The sequence below is a fragment of the Protopterus annectens genome, chromosome 1.part0, assembly GCF_019279795.1.
Source record: "Protopterus annectens isolate FY-2018-M chromosome 1.part0, PAN1.0, whole genome shotgun sequence".
Classification (NCBI taxonomy): domain Eukaryota; kingdom Metazoa; phylum Chordata; order Ceratodontiformes; family Protopteridae; genus Protopterus; species Protopterus annectens.
In genome coordinates this window covers 131,287,843-131,305,676 of record NC_056725.1, presented here as the reverse complement: position 1 = coordinate 131,305,676, position 17,834 = coordinate 131,287,843, and positions in this window count along the sequence as shown.

The following is a 17,834-nucleotide window of genomic DNA, read 5'->3' as shown; positions in this document are numbered from 1 at the left end:
GTAACAGAATAAAAGACAACTGATCTTTTTATTGGTGTTTTCAATATGGCTTTTGAAGTTAAGTGATTGGTCTAGCCATAAACCGTGGTTATTTCTATTGGAGAACCACTGAGATCTGCAATGTTGAGATTTTTAGAAGATTGTTTCAGCTTTTGTGAGGTTTCAAATATCATAATTTTTGTTTTGGAGAGATTTAGGAGTAGCTTCTAGTTGTTTTGCCAAGAATTCAGGGAGTGGAGGACAGACTGAACCTAGGTTTGAATAGTAGAATGTGAGTGACTGGATCAAAGGGTAACCATGCCATTTGCATAAAGTGTTATAGGATGATTAGGGAGGTAGAAGGGTAGTTTGTTAATAAAGATTAAAACAACAGTATGATGAGTATAGATCTCTGGGGCACTCCTCTGGTAAGGGGTGCTGGAGTTAATAGGGATGAACCTATTTTGTCTCTGAAATATCAGTTTGGTGGAAATGTTGGAAACAGATGATAGTGTTGGGGTTACCCCAATTTCTTGGAGGGAGTGAATTAGCAGGAAGTGGTTAATAAGATGAAAAACTTTGATAAGGTTAATGAAGAGTGTTCCTGAAAGTTTTCTTTTATCCATTTTGAGAAGGATCTCATCTGTGAGTGACCATAGTGTTGTCATTGTACTCTGGTCAGCCCAGAATCCATGCTATTTAAGAGAGAGGAGGTTGTACTGTTGGATGTAAGTGGAAAGCTGGTTGTTGATTAGTTTTTCCCAAGTGAGGGGAGGACTGAAATAGGGCAGAAATCAGCAGCATTTTTTTTGTTTGAGGTTGTTTGGGAAAGTGTTTGACAAAAGAATTTTCCTCAGCATGTCTGACACTGTGTTTTGAATAAAGCAGAGGTTATAAATATGGAAAAGAGGTGTGTTAAGGAAGGAAATCTTTCTAGAGTGATATAAACCAAGGGGGTAGGTTGTCTGCACCAGGGAGTGCATTCAACGGCATGAATGAGATACAGAAGAGGGGATAAAAGAAGGGGAGCTGGGTGGGTTGGGCTCAGAGGTATAGGTTTCAGTACTTGGAAGGTGGGATCTGTGGGTTTTCAGCCTTGAGAAGAATTACTTCCTGCCAGAAATGTTTGGGTTTACCTAAAAGAGCAAGCTGTTTGTTATTGACATTGTTGGTTTTGTGTCTGCATATGGCTTGCTTAACTAGGTTACAAAGAAAAGTAAAGGCAATATGATTTTCTGGTGAGGGTTTTTGTTTCCATGAAGATCATATATTGTCCCCGAGTTTGAGCAGAGCATTCAGTTCTGTGGTTATCTGGGGGACTCTGTTGTATTTGAAAAGGCATTGTGTGAGAGGGAAGAATTTTTCTTGCAATTGGAGAAGGGTATGTGTCAGAGCTGTGGTAGCTGATTTGGGGTTCTGTAAGTTGATAATGGGATACCATTCAAAAGTTGCTACATGTTTTTTGAGGGTTTTCTGCATTGATGGTAGATCTGAGTCTAAAGTTAATTATTTTGGGGAGCAGTTTTGGTGATTGGTGGATAATATGACAGTTTGTGGGGAGTGGTCTCTGAAAGCAGGAGAAAGAACAGAGATATTGGTGATGATGGGAGGGTTAGTAATTAGCAGATTCAGGAGGGAGTGGTTTCTGGTTTGGAGGTTTGGACAGCTTGTCATTCTGACTAACTGCGTAAGGTTGATATTGGCTAGGTTTATTGAACATACTCTGCATGAAAATATAGTCTAGTAAGTGAGGAACCACTTCTGATGAAGACCAGGCAATCTGAATATAAAATAATTCTTTTACACTAGAGAGAGGAAATTAATAAATTGTGAGTAGTAAGTGTTCAAGGCCCTAGCTTTTAGGAACTCCTACTGATAATGTACTTTTGTAGACGTTGCCTTGTGAATTTGGATGCAATAGGTAGTAGTTGTCTTGTGAATTTTGAATGTGTAAAGCTACTGTTGATTAGATAATTTCTTGTGTTGTGACTGTCAAGAGGATGCCAAATATCTAATAGATGGTACATAAAAAGTAAGTGATGTAAAGTGTCAGCCACCTTTTTCTAGGTAAAAAAAATCTACACCAGTTAGATTACCTTTGTTTGTTGGTGTTGGTGGTGGTGAGGAAGGAGTTTTATGGTTATCAGCTGTCTGGTTATAATGGAGTAGGAGAGTTCTAGAAAATAAGAATAAAGGTAATTTGTATGCGTAGATCTACATCAAGAAAAGTCAAGTGCAATGTTCTGGAGAACAGTCTACTAACATAGAATGTTTAACTTGTTATACCTGGAATTAGTCTAGCAGTTAGTGCAATGGATTAAGGCTCTGAGCTGTTAATGAAATGCTTAATACAGTCAAGTGTAGAGGATTTAACTTTTTTTTACCTCCATTTACCTACTGTGGGAATGAGTAAGTCATTTAACCAGGCAGTGCTCACATGTTGCCACGAGAATGACACTTTGACCTATGGTCTTAACCATACAACTAGGTAAAAAAAAAAAAATCAGCCGCTTACAACGTTTTGTAGTAGCTGAGGGCCATGACATATTATTCCAAGAATGTTACTGTAATAATTAATTTGGTTTCAGGATTGCATTCCTGTGAAGAAAGCCAGACTTCACTTTACATACGTAGTGGAGAGGTGGACATTCTATAGCTATCTTCTACACATGTTCATTCTTTCTCTCTTGTCTCTGTCTCTCTCTCTTTGTTTTCACATGCCCTGCCAGCTAGTTACTGTGCCACTATGAAACCCTGGATAGAAAAGGAACCCCGGACTACTGCTGCATTGTGGGTATTCACTTCAACAACAGCTATTAACATGTACTGATCTTTTATTGCTGTTTTTGTCACAAGCATTATAGTATCCTGTACACTGACAATTTCAGAAGAGGTAACTCCCTTAGAGCTGCATGTATATTTATGCAGATACGAATCATTTCACTATATTTGATGGAATAATTTGCGTAATTATCCTTCCTTCACATTAGAAACCTCATGGCCACATTATTATTCAGTCATCTGCATGCATTGTATACCATGCTATTTTTACCCGAGCACGACCTGCTACTATTTTTGTCTGAATCACCTCCTCTCTCAGTGAATGTCATTTTATTTCCATTCTACTTTTGCATAGCCATATTCACAGCCTATGAATATTAGCTTATGTTCCTGAATGTCCACACTAAAATCACTATCTTGGCTGCCCCCCCCAAACAAACAGCAGGATTTATTAATTATATCCTAACCAAAAATATAACATACCTAGTAAATATAGCACCCACTGTACCCTAGTATTCCCTATTTTTAAAATTATGTTTCTATTCCACCACTCTAAAGCCTTTTGCTGCCAAATTTGGTTTAGACTGTGCAAATGTACAGCACCTTTGCCCTAACCAGAAAGAAACATCTTTCAAACTATCATTTTCAGTTGTAAACAGTGTAGCAGTCCTTGATACTGGGTTTAAAATGTTGCTGTTGTTATGCTTTTTATCCATTACTTATTTGCACCAAAGGACTCTAAAACAGTTTTCTTTTTAAAGCTGACAGCAGAAAATTATCTTTTCTTAACTATATAACAGAGCATGTGCCTTCTATGGCAGAAAACAAAGACTTTCAGTGGTTAGACTATTGCCTCAAAATTCTTGTCAGATGAAACTGCCAGATTCTATTCACTCTTCTCTTTCTCCAGTTGCACTTACAACATTATATCACACACAGACCTTGCTGTGGTTCTCTGTCAGTTAGGATTTTTATGCCATGCTCACAAAATTCTTTTGGTATGAGGCTGTTTCTTACACTCCCATATACCAGTCTTTTGGTACAATTAATGCTTCTGGAGTCCACTTAATTCCTCTTTGGCCATTGACTGACTTTTTCAGTAATTGTCATTCATTCCATCAGTTCTCTAGGCTATTATCTTTCCAAATTATTCCAGATCACATAGTGTGACCTTTGATTATCTAGGATCCCATATACCATCCCCATTGTTTCATCTATCCTGTCACTAATATCACAAATTCTGGAGTGGACTCACTTATTTTGACCACTGACTGACTTTCTTAGTGAACTACAGCAATGTCCATAGTTTCTGTCACCTTTCTAAGCTGCTGTCATACACCACAAGCTTTGACTTTTGTATCCCTCCTTCTGCCTCTCTGGTTCTCTGTGATAATGTGCTGATAACAGCACCAGCACCACCCACTTTGCATCCCATACTTATATGTTTCTCTTTACTTTGGGCTTTCAACCATCTGCAGCAAAATCTTTCCATACCCTCTTGTTTTTTCCCATTCTTTTATTTAGTAGCCTGAGCCTTCTCCTATTTTCACACCTCCTGTCTCCACACTGTCCCTATCACTATTTTTTCTGTTATCAGACTTTATTACATTTCCTAAATAATTTTTACCACCCATCATGTCCTTTCCTTAACATTTCTGCTTTACATCTCACCTCATTCACTCATACTTATCTCCTTGCTCTGTTTGTTGTTTCTGTAAGGTCTGCCAAATATCACATTTGTTAACTTCTGAATGTATTTGGTGTATTGCATTTCCACTAGCAAATGGGTACACTGTGTTTATAAGTTATTATATGTCCTTGTAATATTTATTTACTTATTTATTTTACAATTGTTTACCAGGAAAGTCAGACTGGAGTAATATTATGTTATGCTCCCCTGGCTTTCCCAGTACAAGATGTAGCCAGTCATAGAACTTTAAGGTGTTTGGGGGGAGGGTCCTGCCATCACCTTCCATGGGAAAGGGGGTACTTATTTTACAAACTACCAGTCTCTTCCCACCCTCTAAAGTTATGTGGACTCACCTGAAAGACAGCCATGCATTGGGGTATGTTGTGTCTCACCCATCCTCTGCAGCAGCTCAGCCTTTTCCCCTCTTTGGACTACACCCCCATAAATTAGCATCCACAGCTTCTACCAGTGATCATTGATGGGAATGCCCATGCACCCATCTGCCCCTGGAGGGGCATATTCATGATTCCCTGCCAATCCATCAGTCACTTGAGCCACTAACTGAACCAAAGTCATCTGAGCTGTAGTCAGAGCTTTATCCCTCTGCTCTTGAAGAGGCTTCAAGCTGAAATGTAATAATATGTTTAAATTCAAGTAACAATGCTCCTATTTTCTAGGAAAATGAATGCCCCACAGCCTAATCTGGGAGTGCCTATGTATGCACCGGGAGCATCTCCCTATGAAGTGCACTGCTAGGAATCTCACCAATTTGCTCTATTCCTGTCCTTCGTGGGTGGCTATCTTTTCAAAGGAAAGCAGTTTGCCTTTCAAGTTCTCTGTGCTGTTAAGTGGTTTCAGTGGAAGCATATTTCTTGGCTGTGTCATGGGCTTTGCTATCACCAAAATCCCCTTGGCAGTAGTAGCAATTGTCTGGAGAAGCTACTTGACCATAGTCACCATAGGACAGATACATCTCTGGACAACCCTTTAGTGACATTACATGGTAAAGGCGCAGGTCTTCTCAGTGGGTTACAGGATGACACTAAATGGTAGCAGCAGGTGGAATCAAAAATTATGGGCTGCCTACTGCATCCACCAGCTGTGATGTTTTAGACAGTGACCACATCAAGTTTCTTCCAAAAATACATAGTTTTATAAAAAAATAACAGAACAACAGGCATCACTTTCACAAAAAAGTATGCAATGAGCAAATGATAACAAAAAAATAAGCTAATCTGTCTGTTACATTTGCAGCAGAAATCTGAACAAAGCCATAAATAATGTGGGAACTAAGCCCAGAAATAAGAACAATTTTTAAATATTGCTTTTACAAACATAGAAAGTTGATAGAATAAGGGATTTTGCATTAACATACATTTTCTGAAGGGAATGAAGTCTGAAATTCAAATGCCTGTCATTATTTTCCAACTTCAATTCTCAATGCTTTGCCCATGATTTACCAGAAAACCAAACTTTTATGAGGACCATACTAAAAATATGAGGGAAAAATCTGGACATTCTGCAAAAATCTGTACAGTTGAGAGGTATGTATCACAATCTTTTCTCTGAACAGTAAACCTGTAAACACCAATTCAGGGAAACAAGCACACCCAACTTTTCAAATATGTATAGACTTTAACCACTTTCGGTGTAACAACATAGACCCTTCTGGTACAGTACAGGTGACCTTCAGATTCCCTGCTATCAGGTATTTCATTGTTACATATGGACTGTTCTCAGTCCTCTTGTCCCAGAGCCATTTGACTGACCTTGGTCAGTCTCACTTCACCATGAACAAGTCCTAAGTCATGTTTTTTAGAGTCCCTTCTTGGTGCCCTGTGACATTATGTACCTGCCTGCTATGTAAGTAGGAGCAGTTTGTCAATCTTCTCAGGTGACATTCAGGCATGCTGTTTAAAGCGACCAGCCCACATTATTCTGCTTTTTAGCATGCTTCCATGCTAACCTTTCCAATGCTGCAAAATCTACCAAGTGTAACTGCTTGCTCCAAACTATTGCCATCATACCAAATTCCCATGTTTTGGCCACCTTGTCTTAACTTTTGAGAACAACTTTTATGGTATGTTACAATATTTATTAATAAACCACAACCCTGCAGTAATGGCACACTGAGACAATTACTGCAGTTGTAGTACACTGTGATAATTTCCAAAACTCCATGATGTTGGATATAAATAGAGTATGGTTATATGGCTTTAACAATGGGGCAGGATCTTGTATATTACCAGAATGTACCTCTGCTGAGCTGGCATAATATCGGGGATAAAGTTATGTATGGTTATCCATAAAGGTGATATTTGCTGTGGCTGTTGCAAACAGGCCTGTGCAAAATTATTGAACTTAAAAAGGCAAGATTCCTAACAAAATTTCATCATAATACTTTTGTTTAAATCATTAAGCCAACATCATTAGTCTAAATGTAATGAATGCCTGACTATGTATTTATTATTCCATGAAAATATTACTAAAAATATGTAAAGCCATATTTGAACTATGACCTTCTTCCTGCCCAGAAACCATGTTGCTTCTGTGATAGTAGGTGATGTCAGTATAAATAAATTTTGTGCATGTTTTTCTTAACATTTTACCTAAGGTACATAGAACTGAGCCTGGCCATAAGTGAGTTGTTTTAGTGGGTTTAGGTTGCTTTGGTACTGTGTGACTACAGAAGTCTTTCATGCTGGGCATGCAGTTAAAGGTAATGCAAAGGTTGAAAATGCATTTAAGAGGGTTGATTGCCAAATCTCTACAATGGAAAATGAGCCAGGGCACCAAGCTGTCTGAGCCCTGTGGGATATTGGTATGATTTTTCTCCAGGCTGTCTTCAATTTCTTTATGAGAAATTTGAAGTGGAATGGATAGATGTAAGGGAAGACAGATGTAATGATGTGGTGTGTGGAAAACAGGGGAGATTGCAGAACTCTTGTATAAAATCTGATACTGTTATGTCTACTTTGGAACATTTAATGGTAGTGTTTCCCGGGTTTAGTGGCTTACATAGATATTCAGTCAGCTGTGTTATAACAATGTAGCAGTCAGGAAAACTGCATAATATTTCACTTACAGAAATGAAGGCTGACATACTTCACATCAAAGTAAATACGTACCCCGGGATTCATGAAGCTTGCGCAAGGTGCAGGTGTAGCGTAGGCGGTATAATGCCAAATATGGCCGCCGAGCGATTCAGGTACGATCCAATTCCATGTGCACTACCAGCGTATGCCAGATCTGCACAGCCCTCGGCTCAGGTATGCTAATCACCCCATGCACAGTACTGCACAATGCAAATGAAGGTACATAGCGATTCATTAAGTGTTGCAGGCATAGCATAAGTCCACAGAAATGTAATCCAAAAAAAAAAACGGTTTACATTTCGCCAAACAGAACATCGGAGCTATGAAAGCGGACCAGACTCATGTATTACAAAGTTAACATATGCAAATGGCTAAATATACAGCCAATGGAATAAGAAAAGATGCACAACACCTAAAAAACAACATTTAATGTCATGTCCACAGTAACGCAAAGTACAACTGCAGAGCATGTGTGCGCAAACGGGAACACAAGGAAAATATATACAAATGTCATAAAATCGCAATGTAATACAAATCATGATTTCACCATAATACTCAAAGGTATGCATGGTACACCACAACCAAGCTGCAAGGGTTGCTAAGGGTCTGTGACAGTGTTCTGCGCGGTAACTATGAAGTAGTACTCAATGCTATGCAAATGAGGCAAGTAATAGTGAATCGCAAACGTCCCGCCGGACTAAGGATATACCATACGGCGCAGCGCTACAACACCGAGGAGTGGTTTGGAGACATCAGCAGTGAGGTGTGCCACCGTAGCTGTAAGCACATTGGAGCAATGCAAATCCAGGATGCCCATTGCTAAGCAAAGCCACAGGATAGGGATGTGGATGTAGGTATAGCATAGTTTAGCTGAGAGCACATATGGTGCCCGAAAGTGCATGTGTACGTGGATGAAAACATGCCCGAAACCCGGTAAGTGGATGCACGCACTGCGCACCATAGCTCAAACAGGAAAGTCAGGGGAAGGAAATAAGGAAATGCCTCAGTAGGGTAATTGGAGTACAACTGAGCAATTAACACCTATTAACTCACAGTGGGCAATCGACGGCAGCTAACAAGTCTGCTCACAGCAACCTGCAGAACAGGATAGGGGAGGTGTCGGAATGCAAAGAAAAGAGAACTGTCATAGCAGAGCAAAGCAAACCTGCGGTAGATCGACCATAGAATACATTTCACAAGATAAGCCAGGTTTTGGAAAGTACAAAAGAAACAGGCTGCTGGATGCATGCCAGAAAATGGGAGGGGAAATGTTAAGAAATGTTAAGGGAAGGGCAAGAGGTAATCCACGGCAGCTAAATGTAATTCAACACCAAAGGCACCACAATAGCAGTACCTGTGGTAAAAAACATAAGATACCCTGTAGCTCCGATTGTACATACACACCCTATGACATCATCAGTGTTCAAAGCAGAAGAGTATAAAGTGTGAAGGCACTTCACACACACCTGTTTATTCCCAAACACTGCACCATCGGTGTAAACAGATGGGGAACTTTTACAATGTACATGTTGGGAGCTGCCATACCTGTGATTCATCACCATGTGTTAGAGACTGAAGGTATTGTGGAGGATGATGCTGACAACCACCGCAGGCCCTGGAGGAGGAGAAAAGTGTTCAGACCAAGGGTAACCTACCAGGGGCTACATGATCTGGAGATAGTAGAGCATTACAGGGTGGACAGGGACATCTTACAGCAAATAGTTGAGCTGTGCCGGCCATGCCTTAGATCCAGAAATAACAGAGGGGAACCCATCCCAGTGGACACGAAGGTATGTGTAAGAGAATACTAGCCATAGGTACCTTTCAAAGGCTAACTGGAGATATAATGGGGATCTCACAGGCATCAGCATCCAGGGTACTACACCAGTTCCTGGATGCCATGTTACCACATGCCAATGAGCATATATACTTCCCCCAAATTCAGGAGGAGTTGGCCAACAATATGCATCTCTTCCACCATGAGGCACACTACCCGGAGGTACTGGGTGCGATAGACTGCACGCACATACATATCAAGTCACCACCCGGTGAGCATGGTAGGTGCTACATAAACCGCAAGGGCTACCACTCCATCAACTGCCAGCCCAGGGCATTATCATGGATGTGTGTGCTGGCAGCCCTGGAAGATACCATGACTCCCACATCTGGCATGCCTCAGAGCTGTATCAGGTATTTGTCAGGGGGGGCATCCCACATGGCCACTTTGTGGGGGGATGCTGGCTATGCACTGGAGCCGTGGATGATGACTCCCATCAGACATGCACACACACCCATGCAAGAACGCCATAATGAGGCACACACAGAAACAGGAATCATCATAGAGCATGTGTTTGGGATGCTGAAATCACGGTTCCGTTGCTTGTACATATCTGGTGGAGCCTTGCAGTGCTCTCCAGGCACGTGTGCCCACATCTTTATAGTATGTGCCATGCTACATAATATGATCCTGCAGAAACAGCTGCAGCAGGGACATAATGGTGAAGGCCCTCACAGCCCACCGCAATTGCCAAGGCCATCACAGGCACAGAGGGATTCAGACCATGAACACTCTGTGCCAGCCCCAGTAGGCAGACAGAGGCTTGCCCAATATGCCTATGCCTTGGCAAAGAGGGAACGTATAGCACATACACTGACAGTGCAGGCCCCTATGGACTGACACACCTCTCCACCTGCACACACAGTAAACTTGATGGCACACACACACGACCACCTGTAAATTGTAATGTATAGGTGGCCTACTGTGTGAATCCTACATAGGCAGCCCTCAACCATTGCACACACAACAGCTATTGGAACAAGGAATGTCAACACCTGAACAGTACACGCACCTAACAGCATATGTTGATACTGTATTTATAGGTTCCTAGGTACAACGGTAGGTACACACCCAATTGTCAGAGGCCATTCATCAACCGAGGCAAACAGTGTCTGCTGTCACCACCACATCGATTAACCAATTGTGCCTCAGTGGAGCAGAGCCAATTGCGGGATCCGTGTGTGTAATCACTGTTCCCCACACACTCTGCATGGATTCCCTGGTGTGTTAATGAGGGGCTCCATATAATGTAACCAGGGATGTAGTGGCAAAGCATGGGGAGTACCCATGACAGGTATCTGTCACCCCAGCATGCTCCACCTATGGTTGTGTGAAGGTGTAGCACATTATAGTGTGTGGCTCACTGTGACATACATTCCCAGTGCTGGAGCACATCCATTAAACATCACTTGGACATACCATTAATAGGTCTCATCCATATGTAAACTAACTGAGTTACACATTTGATTGCAGTATGGAGTAACAGCCATAGTACAGTCCACATACACAATACCATAACACGTGTACAAATCCCAGATGCCCAAGTGGTGAATGCACTGACTGTCGTGCATGTTCCCGGTTCCACGTCCTGCAAGGGACATTACGTAATCCTGAAGGCACAAATAATGGATGTTGGATGCAGGTCATCAGATCAGGTTTAGCACATGTTAGCGGGTTTATGCATTGGCAAGTGCTGGTAAGTGTCGTTTAAACATGACTATACAGATATGCGCGAAACAGGGCTAAGCTTTGCTGAATATCGTGCAGATCACGGTCAACGATGTCCAGAACAGGTGAAACTAGCATTATTCACCTCTGTACTAATAGTGCCTGCTCTGAAGGGTAAAACGACCACTGCCAGGAGTAGAACACACAATCATGTATACAATCACCTAGCACTAAGCTACCCGAGATGTACCAATGGCAGGTGTGTATTGTGACAGGTTAAAACACAAACGTGCGGAGTCCAGAAAATTGTATACACCGCCATGTACACAATGAAAGGTGTGTTCTCCCTCTCACTCTCTCTCTGTCTCTTTCTCTCTCTCTCTCTCTCTCTCTCTATATATATATATATATATATATAAAATACAGATAGAAAGGGTGATAGAAAGATATATGTCGATATATACGGATTCACCTATATCTGCACAGGTCCTACACCCACCACTGTTCCTCTCTCCAAACCCTAACTAAACTGGCTCGAACTACCTAATCATCTTACTTATATACAGCTGACTTTCGCTCACAAGCTCATTCTTAGTCCTTCTCTTTGTCCATCCCTGTCTTCTGCCTTCAAAATGCACCTACCAAACAGAGTATTAAGGTCTAACAATCAAAACCTATTAGAAGTCCATAAACCATCTCATCCCCCAGGTAAACACTTACTATCCTTCAACCTTGCCTGCCTCTGGAACTCACTCCCACCAACCATTCGTACCACCTCTAACCGGTACACATTTAAAAACTCTCTCCATACATACCTGAGGTCCCAATGGGATTGCTCTTGCTTCCTCCCCTCATAAATTTATTATATCTCATCATCCTTTACACTTTTGATACGTATCTCTACCTAGCAAACCAATGTTCCCTCAATATACCTACTCTGTAAGGTTATTTGATGTCTGCTTGAATAACTCCTCTAGATGAATATCACATTACTCTTTCTTTTTTCTTACCTCTCATTTATCCTCATCATACTGTATTGATTTGAATGCTTTTGAATTGTGAACTTAAATGTTTTATGTTTTACTCTGTACAATCTTTTTGTAATTTTTGTAATTTTTGTATGCACCTAATTTTGTCTGTATTGGAGCTTTTCTCCCCAGGACTACATTGAAAATGGGTTCTTTTGGCCCAATGGACTATCCTGGTAAACCAACTGCAAATAAATAAATAAATAAATGTAGATAGGTCAACAACATGTACACAACCATGGAGGTACAAATAAATAGGATACTGCCAACTGTCGAATGTTTCACATACCGACATGCGTAATCACGAGGCTTAAAGACCGAAAGACCACAGTACCGGAACACTAGAATCACGAGTAATATTATCACGATGTTAAGGGACATTTAGTTATCGCTGCCGGTGCTGCAGTTCAGGTAGGTACTGTGTTCAACTGTGTTTGTGATTGCTGTAGTCTGTGTAAGTGTGTGTTGAGAGTGCTGTGTGCGTTTCCGTGGGACTGCAATGTTTGTGTGTGTGTTTGCATCATGTGTCTTTTAGTGCTAACTCGGAGGTAGATCATTATGGTAGGTGTGGTCATAGCTGGCCGTAGGCATACGGTTACCACCTGTCCCACTTTAAGAGGGACAGCACCTCCCTGGGCAGTTGTGTCCTGACAACAAATATTAAAAAGGGCAAATGTCCGAGATTGTAGGACATAATTATGTCCCATAAACTATGTAATAGTTGCATTAAATAGTTATTCCTGTATCTAAAAATATGTAAATATTACATGAAACATGATAAGTAGCTAAAGTGCTACAAGAATAAGTATGTATTTAGGATAAAAGTACGTTCTATCCTGTGTACTGACCGTGGGTATGTGTTGGCCTGTAAACACCGATGTGTGTCCTGCAAATGTCCCACTATGGCCATTTGAAAAGGTGGCAACCCATGCCAAAGAGATTCAGTCACCAACACAACTGCAATGAGTGCAAATATCTGTGACAGAAATACATGAGACAGCTTTCATTTAGTAACATTCCCTTACATATCGATGTATTTCCAGAGGTATTGAAGTATCAACCTCACCTGCATGCTATATAGGAACCAATTAACAATGGCTCAATGAATAAGCCCGCAACAACCATAGTTTTAGTCTACTAAATGATAGGTCTTCAATTAGGGAAGGAGCCCACACACATATATGGAATATGTAGAAATGCAGTCCCCACAAACCTGTATATGCTATGTACACCCACCTACATCTCCACCACACCCGAAACAATTGCAATACAGACTGTACTACATCACAAACATCCACTCACTTAATTACATCTGCAGAAGCGTTAACATACCTTGTGAGAGACACATTTGTAATGGCACCATGTGAAATTGTAGCTGTTGTATAATGGAACAGACGGCGATGTTACAGGTTTTGTTTGCAATAGTCCCTTATCAGACGGTTGAGATGACAGCTACGTTCACATGTAGAACAACATACTCTAGCCATCACACACAATCCATGGGGGACTGGATTCAAAATATCCGTGTCTCTCTAAATAGCAGTTGCAATTCCTCACAACAAAACACATACAGGCCGTCTCCCCGAAGGTAGGGCAAAAAGGCAATTCCCAATTGGAGAATTCAATTATACCCCACTGTTGTCGAGTAATTGGCGAATGGAGTAGCTGCACAGCTGATGTGCATGTAATAATTTACTCAGGAACACCAATTGGTGGCAGGGTTCCACATGTTACAGGTATCTACGTATATAAGGATGCCTTGCCATACATTCAAACCATATGCTCATACCATAGAACCATTTAAACAGTAAAGGTGTAAGAGAGATATTTACGAAGACTCGGAACACTAACAAGGTATGTAGAACACTCAGTATGTTAGCGTATGTAGAGCCTGTTTTGTATTAATTAAAGTGTATGCAATGCATAAAGTGGGAAAAGGTATTATGTAGTGATGTCTTGTTGAGCATAGTAACGCTTGTAGAAATTGTGTGTCCTGCTGTGGGCCACAAGGTAAACATCTCATACACCACAAGGGATGCTACATGAGGGCTTTAAACACAACAATTCCACACCACCTGCCGTCAGTGGTAGGGTTTGTCCAACAGGTACGTGCCATAGCAGGGGATAGTATATGTTGATATACTGTCACAGTAGGCATGTGTATGGGCATATAACAAGAATAACATGCCTAAGGTGGTCCTGCAGTGCAAGTATGCTTTGCATTATGGGATAATGTTTAAAATATGTGTAATGTACAGTATTGTAGGTAGATATGTCAGATATTTTACACAGCATAACTGTTATATCATGCAAACAAAAGGTATGTCTATTGGCATGTACAATACACAATAACAGGATACATATGGCTTGTAGTCATGGGACACTGTAACAGCATGATAGCTAATTGAAATGGAAGAGCTACTCAATTATCCATGCACAAAGGACATGTAATAGCTTCACAGGTTCATAGTTGGGTGCTATGCTGTCTGGCCAAGTCCATTTGTAAGCCCAACGACAGTGTTTTCACCGGCGGCCCCTCCCTAGGGTAGTGTCCTGTGTCTGTGAACAGCAGAGCCATGTGTTACCTGCACCTGTGTACAGTACAGCCACTGCAGTGATCCCTGGCGTACATGTGTGTCTCCCATCCACCCATCGAGGTATCTCATGAAGAGTGCTAGTGAGTGTCCCTGCTTGATGTACATAGGAATCATGTTCCAAAGCATGGTGAGTGTCTGGTTCAGGAATGTATCCCTCAAGCACGTCCCACTCATCATTGCATTTGTGTACATATCCATGAGCATATTGCTCTCAGTGGCTTTTGCTTATGTTGCTTATGTGGAGTATATCCATCAATATTGTTGTGGACATGGGCCCTGTATGTTCAGCAGAGGTCAACCCTGAGTATGCTGTATGCAAACGTGTACAGTTGTGGTGTCTGTAGTTGTGCTGCATACGTCATCCTACATAGGTCAATAATCCTCATGGTGTGTTAATGTTGTGGTATGTAAAGCCATTGCTGTTCTGTAAGGTACACCCCAAAAGGCGTGTTGTACCCTTGAACGTGTGTCATACGTTAGGAGTATAGAGGTACAATGGGTGCCTTTGTTCCAGCTACAAACCCATTACAGATAAGGGTGGCCACGTAGAAGTATATCCACGCCACATTGGCAGTATGGTTATCAAAGGAGTGGGTGCTATATACGTGTGTACTAAGATCCCGTATAATGTCACATGTATGTAGGGGACGACCACCTATGTGATAGTCAGTGGGTGATTGGTGTAATCCAAAGGGGATGTCTATGCACCTTGTGTCATGCAGCTTGAGGCCATGTTATCGACACCAGGTATCCGTCACAGTGACACCCTTATGGAGGGTGTCTGTATCAGCTGGTGGATCAATCATGGCTCCTTGTTTGCAGTTGTATGGAAACCTATTCAGGGGAAAGTCCCTCTGTGCTAGCCTGTACCTCAGGGAAGCATATACGGAACATGAGGGGTCCTATGACCGAGGACTGTGGTACGCCAAGTGTAACTGAATTACAGTAGGTACTATGGTATGCTACCCTCATTGTGTGGGTCCTGTCCGTGAGCCACTTTGCATAACATCTCGAGACGTAGGGGTCGATGTGCAGGTGGATGTGTATGTTGTCAATACCAGAATGGAGAACGGTGCTGAAAGCCAATGAGAGGACAATGTAGGCTGTGTGGACCCCCTTACCGTCATCAACTACCCTGTTAACTGTATCAAAGGAGTCCACCAGGTGTAGGAGCCAAGGTCTGGCCCTAACAAATCCAACCTGGGTGGCATCAAAGGTCTGGAGCCCACCAATGTCTCTGTGAATGACTTCCATGATGATGTCCCCATAGCCTTGCAGAACAGTCCAGTCAGGCATATAGGGCAATAGTTCCTCTGGCTCATTGTGGCGCCACCTGTGTGGAGTGTGATAACTGTTGCTGTGCACCATTTAGGGGCCACAATGTCTGATACAAGGCTATTAATGAATCTGGTGGCCAAGTGGGGAGCCATGTCGTTCTGAGGTTTGTGTAAATCGCAGCCTGGGATGTTGGACGGTCACATGGAGTCTGTGTTCTGGGCCTTAGAGAGTGCAAGTTGGAACTACGTAGTTGTGACCACAGGGACTCTGCATTGTTCCTGTATAGATTTTGGCCCTGTAGGGAGTGAGAGGGTGTAAAGTTAGCATTGAACCTATCTGCCAGGATGTTGCCAATATCAGTCGGTTCTGTAATGTTCCTGCCTAACTTGTCATATGTCAGAGCAGATGTGGGTATTGCCATCGAGTACTGACATACCTCCATAATGCTTTGTGGTAGTCCTTGGAATGTGTTGCAGTAATGTTTACGTAGCTAGCTTTGGAGGATGTGATAAGGGATCCCGGATTCCTACTGAGGCTGACCAGTGAGCTACCCCACCCATGGGATTGTACTCCATTTTGCAACAGCCTCCACCTTTTGTTGTACATTATGTCCATGGAATTGGACCCCCAGAGTGCCGTCCGTTATCTGGTGGGTACCATCATGGCTCTGTTTGGGATAGCATGATCCATGCAGTCGTGTAAGTGCTAATGAAGTGCACTGGTGTATGTTTCAGCGTTTGTAAGTACATTGTCCATCTGCACGGGTGTCATGATGTTTTCTACCGCTGTCATAAGATGTCTGAAAAAGGCCTTGTAGAAATCTTGTATTGTGTATTCTGTGAAGGATGTGTGCCGAGATGTGGATAATAAGGGTGATTAGCATACGTTCGGAAACTACCAACGAGGGGATAACCCCAGGTGTGGAACACCTGTCACATGTTGGTAATGTCCATGTCTAGGATATTGTTGGCCTTGGTGGTGGTGTGTATGGATTGATCCAGCCGAGTGGAGGTTATGAATCCCAGAAATCGTTGGCCTAATGTGTCGGTACATGAGTAGGTTTCCCAGTTAAGTGTGGGGTAGTGTCAGTCTCACATCAGTAGTTCCTGTCTGAACCCTACTGTCCAGTACACCAAGAAATGAGGGCCAGTAACCGTAGGGTATGGTGTGAAATCTGTAGCAAGTTACAATGTGTATAGCAGCTCTGGCCACAGTTAGTTGCACGTGGATCACCTCTGATGCATTGTGCTAAGTAACCAGCCTGAAGGTGTGTACATCCTTGTGAAATATGGACACACCTCTGCCGTGGGTATTCCGGTCCTGGTTACATGACTGAAAGGTGTGGTCCGCGTATAACCTGTCAGTGCAGGTGTGCTCCAGAGCCTAGAGGCTGGTCCCAGTCACTGCAGAGATATTGAAGTGGTCCATTATAAGGAGTGCCTCACCTGAGTGCGTTAGAGATGAAGATGTCAAGCATTGAGTAACATTACCCCAGGTTTTGCTTGCCTGTTCCTGTTCTGGTGGTGAATATGTTATTGGAAACTGTCCAAGACAGGCAGTATAGGAGCAGCAAGAGCCTTACATGTTATTTGTAATCCCTGGGCCGACAGGTGCAGGTCATCTGTACCAAAACATCATGTTTTGTTGACCATGTCATTCAAAGCAGACAGATACTGGATGCCTGTGGAATGACAGCAGAAGCATAGGCAACTGTTGAAGTGAAACATTCAGTTGTTGTACAGTGGTATCAGTCTGGATGAATGCAGAATGCTTCTCAGGGCTTGGGCGATACCTTCTGGGCTACAAGACCAAAGAGCTATTGCATGTCCCTGTACATGTAGTCCAGGAAGTTACATCTCAGGACAATCACACAAACATGGA